Source organism: Sylvia atricapilla, chromosome 2 (assembly GCF_009819655.1).
Source record: "Sylvia atricapilla isolate bSylAtr1 chromosome 2, bSylAtr1.pri, whole genome shotgun sequence".
In the NCBI taxonomy this organism is placed as follows: domain Eukaryota; kingdom Metazoa; phylum Chordata; class Aves; order Passeriformes; family Sylviidae; genus Sylvia; species Sylvia atricapilla.
The window spans coordinates 51,007,481-51,021,989 of record NC_089141.1 but is presented as its reverse complement, the minus strand read 5'-3'; positions in this window follow the sequence as shown (position 1 = coordinate 51,021,989).

The window sequence follows — 14,509 nt, the reverse complement described above, 5'->3', positions numbered from 1 at the left end:
CCAGAACACAGCTGACCGTGACAGCTCCTTTATTCACTCGCAATGTGCATCCTCATAATTTGACTGAGGAAGGCTTCATAATCCCATAATTTAAGAGGCGATTGCATACCAACATCACAGTTGCCTTTTGTGCATTAGTTAACTGAGTGATGATACAAAGCTGTTTCTGGCAGCCAAGGGGATGAAATCCAGCTGGCAGATCTGCTGGCGCAGGGTCTCAGTCAGCCAGCTTTGCACGCTCTGCATTCCTGGGGCTGCTGTGCTAATTGCTGGAATGTGACTCCTACCCACGGCGCAAGGGGAGAGCCCTGGCTGGCCAAGGCTTGCCTATCCCTTTGCCAAGCCATGGCTGCCCCCAGCTCCAAAGGCTGCTGTGCTTTAGGTAAGTCACTGCTGCTTCACAGGCATCTGTGAGCTGCCCACGGAGAGCCCTGAGCCTTCCCTGCTGAGGGCTGCATGTGGGGGCTCACAGCAGCACTGCTTTTTTTATGGGATTTTTTAAGGGTTTGGTTTACCCAGTTGGAAAATACTCAGGGAGGATGGAAGGAGGATGATCTCTGATTCTGCATGCTCAGGTTCTTGGAGGCTTTAGTGGGACAGACATAATAAATTGTACTCAGCAGCTGCAAGAGCAACCTCTAACTTCAGTGGCACTGAAAACCATAGTTAAACAGCATTTAGGGGTGTTTACTAGGGGTGTTCTCTATCTGTTGACAAGATGATCCAGTTCTCTAGGGGTCTGTCATGTTTCTTACAGCAGTAGCATTTTAAAAATTCCTAAGTGTGATTTCTTTTAAGGTCAAGATGTATTTTACCATATTTTTAAATTATTTGCTTATTTCTCACTTGAGAAATCATTCTGCTATACCAATATGAACATATTTAATGACTTATTTTGACTTTTTTTCCAAGGCAAGGCAAAAATACGGCACTGATCAGTGAATTTAAATTTTAAAAAAATCTCTATTCCTTCATGCTCCTTTAGCTTATAGAAAACTTTGAAACACGTTTTATCTATACATTTGAACAAGGCACCTCTGCGTTTCTAGGTTTGTGTGGAGAAATAACTTGATTTTAGTATTACACAGTCTGAAAGAAATCCAGTGGTGTGGAGCATAGATATAAACATACTCTTTGAAAGATGGTGGAAATCAAGGAGGGCTGAGCTTCTAGGTGCCAGTTTTTGTTACATTCCTATGGTCCTCCACTCTTTGAACAATTTTGTACTCCTGCTTATCAGCATTGTATGTGGCAGAATGGAGTCCGTCTGCCTGAGTTTTGGAAAAACCTTCTTCAGGAAGTAATTTCTGCTTTGCAGTCTCTATGGTCTTTGTTGTGAAAAGGGAAACAGACTGGGAAAAGGGGAGACAAACAAATGGATGGAATAGCATGCTGGCAATGAGTGTTACAATCCAAATCTTTCATATTTGATTTTGATTGGTCTAGGAAAAAAGAAACTCGGGGAAGGAAAACCAAAAGGACATGAGTTGCAGAAAGGAAGGAAGGTAAGTGAAAGTAGATTGGGAGAGGAGAGGTGAAGGCCAGGTGGAGAAAGGAACAGCGAAGGACAGACTCAGTTGCTGGTCCATGCAGAACAGAGAGACAGGGAGAGTTATCAGTCATTTGAAGCAGTGGCTGGGCAAGATGTACCTGGTCTGAGAGTTGCTATACTGCAGAGAGCCAGCCAAAATTGCTGGGAGAGCATCTTCTCAGTCACACATCCAGGCAAAGCATCTTCTCAACCCATTTGTGCAATGTGACGCTATGTGGTCTTTTTGCCAAAGCTGATAAAGTAAGCCAAAGCAATGAGCTTGGTGGAGATACTTGTAACTAAATGAATAACTATGTCGCATTATGGAGTGAATTTAAAGTCTTATATAAAATGAATTGTCTGGACTAGATATGGAGAGTATTTGGCCACCAGGCTGCTGGGAAACAGCTCCTTGAAAAGTCATTCATGGAATTTGTGTAGCTGGTCAGATGTGAAGCATAAATGTGAGCACTTTTTCAGTCACTGGGAGAGTCTGACATCAGGTAGAGATGTTGTCAGTGCAAACTTGGAACCAGTGGGATTGAAACAAGGCAGATGGCAATGGAAATGGAGGTTTTTCAGAACCGAAAGCAGTCTTCGAAAGACAAAGTATTCCTGAATCCCTAGGGCTACAAGCAGGTATGGGCAACAAAGCCCATACCCTGGGCTTTTTTTCCAGTACATCAAATCTGTTCTCAGTTTTTGCTAAATACATATTTGCTTGCTATATCAGCCTCTATATCTATCACCTATTTACTCATGGCGTTGAGGTGAAGCAGATGAATTTGTGGTGTGTAGTCTCAAGAAAACGATGAGTGCATGTGCATGTCAAAGACCTGTTTTCAAGGCTGGTTTTCTTTAGGGAAACTGGAAATGGGATTCATCTAGCTGAGTGCTGAGTTTTGGGAAGAGGCTGTTAGTTGTCTTCTCACCAGCAGTCGCCTGCAAAAACAAACAGCTGGGACACACCTTTCAGCTCCAGCCTTTCACCTCCACTGGTATCTACAGAGCCTCAGAGGCTCTGGTTACTTGTCCTGACCTTCCTGCTGACCGTGCAGGGGAGCTGTGCAGGAGCTGGCTCAGGGAGCTGATTCAGCCAAAATATAACATGCCAGAGAGGAGGCCTTGGAAATTATGGAGTTAGCAGCTGTGGCTAAGAGATGGAGCTGTGCTAGGTCAGCAGTCCTTCCAAAGAAAGGCTTAGGGAAACCCAGGCATTACAATCCAGCCTAAAAGGCAGGTGTAGAGACCTACACCACTGACTGTGCCCGTGAAACCAAGTGAGAATGAGCACTGGCCAACCAAGAAAGCTTTCACTTTTGTGAAAGCTGTGAAGGATCATGCTTTAAATATTATTTCTTCCACGTCAGTTCGATTTTTTTTCCTCTGGAAAGCCAGGTAGTTTGATTTACAGAAGGGCAAACAGTGCTTCCAGTGTAGAAATTGTGGAATAATTTCATCTTTTTATCCTGTTTGCCAGCCTATTTCAGTTGAGAGTGACCTGGCTGCAACTAAGCAAATGCTGAAGACAAAACCTTAGAACTGGAACAGGGAACTGTCCGTGGATTTAGCACCCTAAATTTTCCAACATGGGCAGTAAATCTGACTTAGGGTCTAAACTTATTTCTGGTGGAAAGTCCCCAACGCTTCTTTTTTCAATTCTGGTCTTAGAGGTCTAGCCCCATTTCTGATGCTAGCCACCAAATTCCCATTTATTTGAGAGAGTTCATGACAATTGACATACTCTCTCTGCTCACTTTCCTACCCTCTGGTGGCTCTGCTGTGCAGTTTGGGCCCCTACAGAGACTAGCAGAAACCAACATAAGCCTTATTTGCATTATAGAAAGATTTCTAGGAGGCCCTTTACTTTTAGACATGGATGGATCTGTGCAAAGTAAGGCTGTCTGTACCATAGTCCAATACTCATATTTACTCTTAGCTTGTCATAATAATTTTGAGGAAAAATGTCTGTTTGGAGGAGAAGGTTGAGAATTTTTCCTTCTCCCATTAATTTACTTTGGTTTTGGTCTGTGCAATGTTGGGATTTTTTGAGCCTGTGGTTGGTGTAACCATGGATTTTACTGTCAGAGGCTTGGGCTTCTCCTTGCAATGGACAAGTGCTCCACAACCAGGTGTAGCAAGCTGCTGTTTCAAGTCCAACATTCTGTCCAAACTTTGGCTTTCATGGCTTTGTGATAAGGCATGAGCATGCCCATAACACATGATACTTGAAATAGGTCATAGTTGAGATATTTTGCTGTGCTTTTATTAAACCGGCTGATGTCCCCAGCTTGAACTGTCTGGTTCTAGCAATAAAACTCAGCAGCTGCAAAGACTATCAGGTGCTGAGGGACCTTTAAGCATAGGTTAAGCCTGATGTCTTTAAGTCTGAGATGTTCAGCTTTGGAGACTTCATGCTATAAAACTGCATTTGTTGGAAAATTTAAGCTGCTAAATCCAGAAATGTGTTCTGGTTTTAAGGTCTCAGCTTCAGCATTTGTTTAGCTTCCAGCCATCTCACTTTTAACTGAAATGGGCTGGTAAAATTAAAAAAAAAAAAAAAAAAAAAAGGAAAAAGAAAAAGAAATTATCCCAGGCCTTCTATATCATGTCCTCAAACCTATGAGGCTACATATGTATTTTGCAGGAAATATTGAGAAGTTAGTTAATGGCAGTTTATAAATATTTTGAGGTCTTCAGATGAAAATACATAGGCATACCTAAATGTTATTCCTACAGAGGCTGTTTACTTAGGCTAGAGCTTCCCTCTCACCTTTGTGCACACCATAAAATGGAGATCTGTATCTACAAAAGCCATGCACAGAAAAACTGGAGAAGCCTTTTGGCCGTCCCCTGGTATTTTTGAGGAATTGGACTGGTAAACACAACGGGTGCTTAAGCTAATTTGGAGTTTTGGACTCACAGCAAACACAGGGGTTTAAAAGTGCCTAAAAAACTTCTCATCTGACAATCTTTTTTTTGTTTTGTCACCTGGCACTACAGAAAGTGACTAGACGTCCTCTACTCTCTTAGTAAACTTTTTTTTTTCTTAGAGCAACCTTTCTTAGTAACACTATCCTCTCTCCATGTGTCAGCTCGACCATTTGTCAGTGGATTGGATTCTTGTTAGGCAGCTGTTCTCATTTGGTTTAACAGTGACCCAACTAAATTGAGTTTTCTGCTGGATTGAAGAACAGATTTCACTTGATAATGTGAAAATAGCCATGTCACTTTCTATTCCTTTACCCATTGCTCTATTATCTTTGTTCCTAGGGCTGCCAGGGCAGTGATAGTACCAGAACCAAACTAGCATGGACAGGTTAAGCTGATTGTCTGCTTCTTGGTCACACATGGGACTGTAATAGCCCTTGGCTGGGTTTCAGAAACCAAAGGTGTGCAATTCAGTGGCAGCTCCACCCTAGACAGAAATGAGGGAATTATTCTCCCTAATTTACAATAGCAAGAGCAAGAGTTCCTTCCCACAAAGTTGCAACACAAGATGTGAACTGGCCCAGATAACTCCTGCCTTTCATTCAACCTCTGCTTCCTACCAAGGTAGAACCTGAAGAGCACAAAAACAAGCAGCAACTGTGAATGTTTTTATTAGAGATGCTAGGCCAGCATTTGTAGGTATCTTCTTAAAAAAATCTCCATTTTGCCCAGAGCGTGGACAAGCCAAGAAGAACTGCTGGCAAGGCCTTATGTCTAGTTACTGAGCAAAACAATTTAAATGGTCTTTTTGGATGTGTTTCTGCAGTTGCTCCAATCCCTCTGGGTTGAGGAAGATTGTCACTGCTTCACAGGGAATCAATAAACAATATCTACTAACTTTATAATTTTTTTTACTACGATGTCAACAAACTGGTGACTCTTCACCACTCTAAGTGTCTAGATGTAAACTGCTGCTGTGCTAAAGCACCGGTCTGCTTGGTGAATCATAGAATCACCAAATTATGGAATGGTTTGAGTTGGAAAGGACCTTAAAGACATCAGGTTCCAGCTGCTCTGCCATAGGCAGGGACACCTTCCACTAGATCAGTTTCTCAGAGCCCCGTCCAGTCTGGCCTTGAACACTTCCAGGCATTGGACATCCACAGCTTCCCTGGGTGACCTGTGACAGTGCCTCACTACCATCACAAGGATTTCTTCCTAATATCTAATCCAAACCTACACTCTTTCAGCTTAAAGCCATTCTCCCTTGTTCTGTCGCTGCATGCCTTTATCAAAAATCCCGCTCCAACTTTCTTCTAGCCCCTCTATAAAATCTTCCTCAAGTTTTTTCGAGGCTGAACAGCCCAAAGTGTACCAAACATGGGTGTTACCTGATGCATGGTACCAACTCATGCACCAAGGCAAGCTATTTCTATTTTCTGTTCCAGTTTGTGCAAAGTAGGAAGCTGGGTGATAACCCACAAAGGATTGGCTCCCCAGTCATCAAAAATTTACACTCTTTATACATTTTAACAAATGCATCAGCATTCTTTGGTTACAGATTACATAACTTTTTAGTTATGTAATAGCTAAATCTGTAGTTATATTCCTCACTTCTCAAGGTAATTAGTCTGCATTTGTAGTTCTTCACTCCATCCCTGTGACTGATCATCTTCATAGCCCTCCTCTGGACTCACTCCAGCAGGCCCATAGTCTTCTTTTGGTGATGCCCCCAGAGCTGGATATAGCACTCCAGGTGGGATCTCACTAAAGCAGGGCAGTGGGGTAGAATCACCACCCTTGTTCTGCTGGTCACCAAAAAAAGCATCAGAAAGTCACCCACAGCCTAGATCCAAGTACACTGTAGTGAACAGTGAACTGCTTGCTCATTTCTGGGTCAAGATCGAGTCATAAATGTAAAAGCTCTGTATAGATACACGTGTTTTATGTTTACATATGTGTACACAAGCACACAAACAATGTTTATTTAAGCCTGCATAGTGTAGGCATTCCTACATGACAGCAGTCAGTGGAACAAGACTGATGGTTTCAATAAATGGGCCTGCTCATGTGAGGAATTCAAGACAACTTGCAAGAAATTTAGGCAAGCGTAGATTGATGGAAATCTAGAAGGAAACACTGCAGCAGCATGGGCTGACTGCCTTCATGATGCAGGCCGTGGGACTTGTCACAACACCTTTGCACCCTCTGCCCCGATTTAGATGCCTTTGCTGAAGGAAATCTACTCCTGCTCTTGAAATGTTGTCCCAGTGCTGTCAAAAGGGAATCTGACCTCCAGTTAGGCTGGGTGCTTTATCTCCCTGTCAACTTCAGATCTCTGCATAAGGGATCTTCGAGCTTGTTCCCCTCCACCCCAGATTCTCTCTCTGGAAAGCACAGAGCCATAAGCAATTTTGGTCTATGATTAATATAATCCAAAGTTTGATGTCCAAAATGTGTGTAGATGGAGAACCTACAAGAATCTATTTTTATCTGTGGGCTATCAAGGGAGTCTAAAGTAACCAACCCTGCTGAAGGTGCTGCATCAGTTGCCTCTTCCTTCAGCCTGTGAATCTTTTCCTCATATTTTCTTACAGAGTGGATGAATCCCTGCTCCTTGGTGAAGTTTTCATTCTTTATATTTTTGAAGAAAAAAATGGAGCGATGGGTTGTAATATTCATAAGGCACATCTTTAAAACCCCTTGGTCATCCTTTGGGGTTCCATCTGATTTCCAGTGTTCCCCTCAACATCAAAAGTAGGTGCACTGAAGCAGCCTTAGTCCTATGATTCCCACAATGGATTTAGTACAGATCTGTTCAAAGATCCAAAGTTTGCATTTGTGTTTTGGCCGAAGTGCAGCACTGCAAGTTTGCTATCAAATCATGACCCATGACTGGTCAGAGCCATAGATGCCTGAGGGGATTCTCTGCCTGTGGGGCGTCCCTTAAGACTGTTGCTTGATGGCCATTGCCACTGACAGTTTGGTGATATGGTTTTGATTAAATTTACCACACTCTTTATTGATTTCTTCATCTTCTCTCTTTCTGGTGCAAATGTTGGTGCCCATCAAAATCCTTTCTATGTATTTAAGCTGTTCTACCACTCCTATTACTGCTATAAAAAAAATGTCATGATAGGACATCAATTTACTTGATAGGAGTTATTTTCCATAAATATATGTTGATTATCATTATATATATATATAGTTCTACATAGTTCTCAAACCTTCTGTCAATCGTGTTTATATTTTACTAGGGTTAGTGTCAGACTGATAGAATGGGGTTGACCTAGTTATTTATCCATTAGCCTGGGGTACTAATTTGACAGTACAATTTATCCATGCTCTTCCTCTTTTCCAATTTTCTTTCACCCTTGAGTGCTGAGCGTTTCTGAAGTTCTGATGCATGTCTGTCTTTAGTTTGCCTAGTACCTTGCCTGGCACAGCACTAATATTCTGAATGGAGTCACACAGAAGTTATGGTAAAAATGAATCAGGAATATAAGCATTTGGACTGTCTTGATTATCATACTTGACAAATAGTTTTATTGCTTAAGAGTTGCACTGTTAAAGATTTTCTTCCTTTGGTAACCTGAAAGTGCTGGGTGGGAGGCATGGAAACCTGGCTTTAGAATGTGAGCAATGATTGTGAGAAAAGTTGTTGCTTGTCTTCAGATCCATAAAAATGAAAAGTTTAGACAAAGAATTTTAAGCCATATATGGACTATCTGTGTTATTAAAGCCTCAGCTGGTGATTCTTAAATTGCAGTTTGTGGATCTTAATGATCTCTGAGTCCATGGTAAGTACCCTTTGTATTTCACTGGCACATCAGGTTTGCCACTTGCAATGTGTACTCTTCATTTCTGTCAGCTGGGAGTAGTTAACTTTCTTCAACCTCTGTCCACAATCTCCCCATGTGAACAGGATCCAGCATACTAATTTCTTCTCTGAAATACTTATCAGACCACCAGATATGATGGACTCTGCTGCTACACTCCTCATGACTCTGAAATAGTCCATGGAAAAAAGACATGGAGGGACCTAGGTTTGCTTGGTGGTTGCCTTAGGACCTACAGATGAACTGGAATGAGTTGAGTGTCCTTAGCTCTTTGCAGCCCAGAGACGCCTGCAAAACAAGCTTATTATCGCAGAACAGTCACTCAGAGGCATTGAAAGGCATTGTTGTTTGCTGTAAAAAAAGGGTGTGGACCAAGATGTGCTGCTAGATTTTTGTAGAGGTAATTAAGGGGCCATCTACAATGTAAACAGTCCAAATAAATTTGGCAGTCTCTGCCAGAAGCTAGATAGTGAAAACCAGCCTAGCTTATGTTAGCCCACTGACTACATTAGTTTATTGTCTTGAATTTAAATGCTTTGCAAAGAATTTATGGTGCTGAGGATACTGGATTTTTAGTTGTGCCTTTGGGTTATAAAGATGTATCTGACTAAAAAATTTTTTTACAGAAAGGAATAAACCTATAGACCAGTCTGACTGGTTGATCTTGGAGACAGCACAACTATCTAAATGAAAAATATCGTTCTAAGGATATTTTTTGATGGAAATGGAGTTGTTTAGTGGGAGGAAATGGATATTATCCGGTGGAAGGTGTTGGCAGGGTCATTCTAGTATTCACACAATCAACATATTCCTAGCTCTAGGGAAAGGTGCTCCACCAAGCAGGGCTGTAATCCAGGAGTTACTTCTCTGGGAACAATAGGAAATTCAAAAATGTCGAGAAACCTGTAGAGGGAATGGAACATTTGCTCTCCAGGATAGTTGTTTGTGAACAGCTTGGGTGCTCTCTGTGGGAGGATCCAGGCGTGTCTCTTCTGGCAGGAGCTAAAGCTCATGTCACCCTCAACACCTACACAGCAGGATGTTCTTGCCAGCCAGGGACTCCAAGTCTGGAGTGAAGCCACTGAAGTTGGACTTGTGTTGTGTACGTGAATCAGGTAGGCTCTTCCCATGGTTTGGCAGAAAGATTGAGGGATCAGGGAGAGCCTTTGTGTTCAGAGTGAGAACTCGCACCACCTGGGTCTATTCCAGCTCACAATGTAGAGTGTTGGTTGCCACATCAACACCCTAAAGCAGATTTTAGCTCTGGTGAAGAGGTGATGGAAAAAGCAAACCAGGCAATGGAAAGGTCATACAGGGCCTCCAAGAATCTTCTTTGAAATGTGTGTTGGTGTGTGGCAGATAATACTTTGAAAGCTTACCTTTGCGCAAAGGGGAGCTTAAGACCACCTTGATGCTGATTTTCAAACAGAACACCAGCCAATAGTGAAATACTGGGAGAGGCAAAATGAAGAAAATACAACCCTAAAACACAGAAACACTTCTGAAACTGAGAGCTTGCACATATTGCTCTGCTGTAAATTTTATGTCTGCCTGTAGATCAGAACAGGAAGCAAGGTTTTGAGAGCTTCTGTCAGAAAACCTCAAAGCTTTTGATGGTATTATAAATGTCAAGTATGTTGTAAAAAGGAGGAAAGTACCAGACTCTGTTCTGTTCAAGACAATAGAGACTTTATAACATTACAGGAAGCTCTATGTAAGAATTACAGAGAAGTTCAAGTCTGTGGTATTAATGCACTGTAATAATGGAGGTCTCCTAGCATTCAATTTATCCCTCTTTCAGTATATTACCAGGCACAAGCAGTATCACACTGGTTGCACTGTGGAGCACAGACTTGTCATTTTCAAGAGCACCTGAAGAGAATTTTCCCCCAAGTTCTGGTCCTGCTAAGTAAAAAAGTTGAAACAAAGTAGTGAAACCAAGCTCTTATGCTTAATTGTACATCAGATAATTTGGTCAGTAGAAAGCATTGTCTGTAGCATCTGATGTTGAGAAAAGGACAGAACCAGTGCTTTTAGAAGGACAGAGGGTAGAAAGGCAGACCGTATCTGGACCCCGCACAAATGGTGAGCTGGGAATTATTCACATCTCAAAGAAGTTTGAATTAAGCAGAAAAGTAAAAACTTCTACCTCAGACCTGGATATGTACTGAACATAAAATGGTAGGATTAATTTATGCTTGGACACACTGTAGGAAGGTTAGAATAAGAAGTGACCCTTAAAATAGTTTAGCAATCTTCTACTTCTTTGCTGCTGGCCTTGTACCAACCATCTATGATTCTGTCTTGGCTGAACTGAAGCAGAACCTATTATAATCCACCCAAGACTAAATTGTCTGTCGATAATTAGACAGTGGAGAAACTGAATTATAAAGTACAAATATATCCGTGGGAGAATACATTCAGGAGTCCTGAACAACTGTTCTATCTTATTCAGTGGCCTTTTGTGTGTTTTGTTCTTCATGTCTTACCATAGATTGTTGCTGGGGATTTCTGAGTTGATCATATACATGGACCAATAGCACTATATTTAACATTTCAGGGGTTTTGTTTCCTATTTTATACCAGTAGACCAATGCTGACTGTGTATAAAGATGGATACGTGAAATTTCAATAACAATCAAGTTGTCTTTTTGAGAGAGAAATAATAACAAGTGATATGGACTACCAGAGCCCACTGGGGCAATTTCTAGACTTTATTTTGTTGTTGTGAAATATTTATCCAGTCTAATAAATAGTACGGGGAGAAGTTATCCTGTAAACTTAAGTAAAATCTTGCCTTTCTTAAAACATTTATTTATGAGCCCAAGAAGAAATCTCCCCTTTTCACCTTTTTCAAGCATTATCCCTTCCCACTGGCTTTGCTGGAACATGCCAGCTCTGCCACACCAGTAAATATGAGGACAGTAGATGTGGTGAGTATAAAATTTCCTGATTTACTGGTGAGCACTAGGCTAAGCTGTTGCTTACATCTGTCCTGTGTTCTCACCACAGCAGTAAGTACCAATCTGCATGGCAGGCTGCAGCAGGGCTTCTTTTCCTTGTATAAAGATTCTTCCTGACTATTGACTTTCTCTGACCACATCCCTCTTTGTCATGGGAGATGTCTCCTTGGTGGTCTCAGTTACCTGTGAGGCCATCCCAGTGCAGAGCAGACTGGGACAATCCCCTTCCTTGCCCCGCTGGTGATGCTTTTCTCAGGTCTAGATCCAGTGAAAGGGGTAGTTTGGAGTGGTGTAAATTCCAATGCAGCTCCCAGCTGATGCTAGTGGGACTTGATTGTGGGACTTGATGGTGTCTCATTGTACATTTATGTCTAAGTGCTTCTCTGAACTGTGTCTCTTGTTGGTAGGGAAGGAAGAGCAGAGAGTAGAAAAAAGAGCATAATTTCCAAAAATTATTTTGAAGCCTTATAAAGCTAGCCTCCTTTTAAGTCCAAGAAATTCGATTTCACAGAAATATGATGATTTACACTTGCAAATTGAGATTGATCATGTCAGCAACTTGCACTTGCTTAATATTGCTTTCCTAACTGTGCTGAATCTCTGTATCTTTAATTTTTATTAGTTAAATCAAAATCCTGGTGCCTGGAGTAGAATTTGTGTAGCCAAAGAGCAAGGAAGTTTGAAGTCTGGATAATCATTATTATTTCAGCTCTGCTTTCATGCCTTCAGAGGTCATAAATATCGTCCCTTGCCACAGATATTATTTTTCACACACTAAAAGGAAGGATTAAACTAGGAAACTAGGATTGTTGTGGGATTTTTTTTTTTTTTTTTTTTTTTTTTTGTCCTGGCCTTAGCTGAAGATTTTCAGGAAGTATATTTCCCTTTCTTAAAACAAAAACATGGGGTGATTGAAATGCAGGGTATCATTTTCATATTTTTAATTTCTTACTGCAGCTCACACTGTAACAATCATACTTTAGAGCTCCTCAGATCATAGAGATTTTGATAACGTTAGAGATATGCTCAAGATCTAGTCACCCTTGAGTTAAAAGGATGTAAACTGTGTCTAGCAAACATGGCATTTCCATAGAAGATTTGAATTAGTTTGCTTTCATAGTGCTGTTGCAAAACAGGCACACAGAACCACCTCACAAGCAAAACAGGGGCATCAAAAAGACAATATACGTTCCTTCCTGAGGCAGATATTTCAGGAGTTGGGGAAACACAGCTTCCTATGTTCTCACATGGATTTAGATAATGAAACTCTTGACTGATTCAGAAAGAATAGAACATTACACAGCTGCTTGAAAATATTACGATGTTACTCTACCATGTGCTGCAGCACTAAATTGTAGTGAAATCTTTCATGTACATGTCCTAGTAAACAATCACAGCCCTCAGGCTGTGACTGGTCTTTTCACATTGTATTCAGGCTGGGATGGGAGGAGCTGGAGATGAGTTGCAGGTGAGGAAAAAAAAAAAAAAGGTATAATAATAATGAACATAAAGAGGTCAGAAATGGCTGGTTCATTTCTGTTCCTTTAAAGATGTGGTTATTGGTGGAGCTGGTAGCTTTGGTTATCATTGAAGTCATGTAATATGTGGCAGCTCAATATTATGTTTTTAATTATCACTCATGTTCTCAAGGCTCAACAGGCAGGCTGAAATTTTCAATGCAGTGTGCTGCCATAAGGTAAGTGTAACAGGCAAATGAGGCCAGAAAAACTTTTTTCCCCTCCAAAAGAGGAATTCAAGGTAGAATTAAAAACAAATTATTATTTTTTTTTTCACTCAAGTGATTTTTTTTAATCTTCTCATTTCCATTCTTCCCTCTGCTTTATAGGACAGATTCAAAATACTCCAGGAAATTGTTGCTTTTCCATAAAAATGGCTCTTATCCATCCCTCTGAAAATCTCTCCAGGTTTATTCAAGTTACAAGTCATGTGAAATATGCATGTTGCACAAATTTGCACTGTAGAAACTTGCAGGTCTTTTTAAAATTCAAATCTCCTGAAGACACCTTCCTGACTGGCCAACTTCCAGCCCTGGCAATGTCCTCATGTGCAGGCTCTATCCCTGCAGAGCATCTGTGTTTTTTGTGGTGGCTGGAAAGCATCTCCTGTGATGGTGTCTTGAACTGCCTTGGACAGCTGCTGGAAGTGAGATCAGGATGGAGAACGGCTCTCCTGTGCGTGATCTTTTCCTGATGCCACAGTAGTATTGAGGAGAAGGCTGTCTTATCAAATACGGGGAGATTTATATGGGGCTCAGCAGGTCAAGGTGGCAAAAAGGGAGAGAAACAGTGGTATGGAGGCTGAGAAATCCAGTTTAAGCAGACGAAGCATTTAGCAAAGAGGGAAGTGTGTGGGAAGACAGCTAGAGTCAGCTCTGTGGCTGAAGAGGAGAGGCTGGGAATGACTGAACAGGGAAAACTGTAATCAGTGAAATCCAGTGTCCAATACTGGGTATGTTCTTCTCGTGAATGAGAAGGGTGAGAGGCTTTTCTCTTCAGACAGGATCCTGACCTGGGAAATGTTTGCTCCTTCTCAGGGTCCTGATGACAGATGCCTTAAGCAGGCATACTGTGCTGTTTCTGCTTCACTGTAACCAACTTCTTTTTCCCAAGCGTGTGTGAACGTGGAGAACCATAACCACTCATAGTAGTGTGGATTTGCCAGTATGATCTCTGAACACCTGAGGGTTCCTCAGTGCAAGGCAGCAGCATTACAGTACTTGGGGAAAAGAGCAGAAAAGGCAGTCTTTGACTGGAAATGAATTTCTAGACCTCTTGAAACATTTTCATTACTGCTGATGCATCTTTATAACAGAATTGGGAATTTTTGTCTTTCACTTGATTCACGTCAGAGTCTTGCTGGAAAGCAAAGCACAACACAGCTGTTACCAAGAGTCTCGAGTTCATATTCAGCTGGAGCATTTGGTGTGCACGAGGCTGAGCAGTGCTGAGGCAGCACTGCATCCATGGCACTGCTTGTCGGGCTCACATGTTGCCTCTGGGCACCAGGCAGCTTTTGGATGAGCAGTTTGTCCTGTCTTTGAGGGCATTGCCATGTCATGTGTTGACCTGAACAGAAGCAAGACCTTGCTGAAAAACAGCTATTGAACTTGGGTTAATGGCAAGATCACGGAACTTTAAAGCAACTGTAATCAAAAAATTGCCTCCAAACAAGTCAGCTAAGGTGAAGTAAGGCTGCAGCAGTGATTTTCTGGTGGGAAAGTGAGT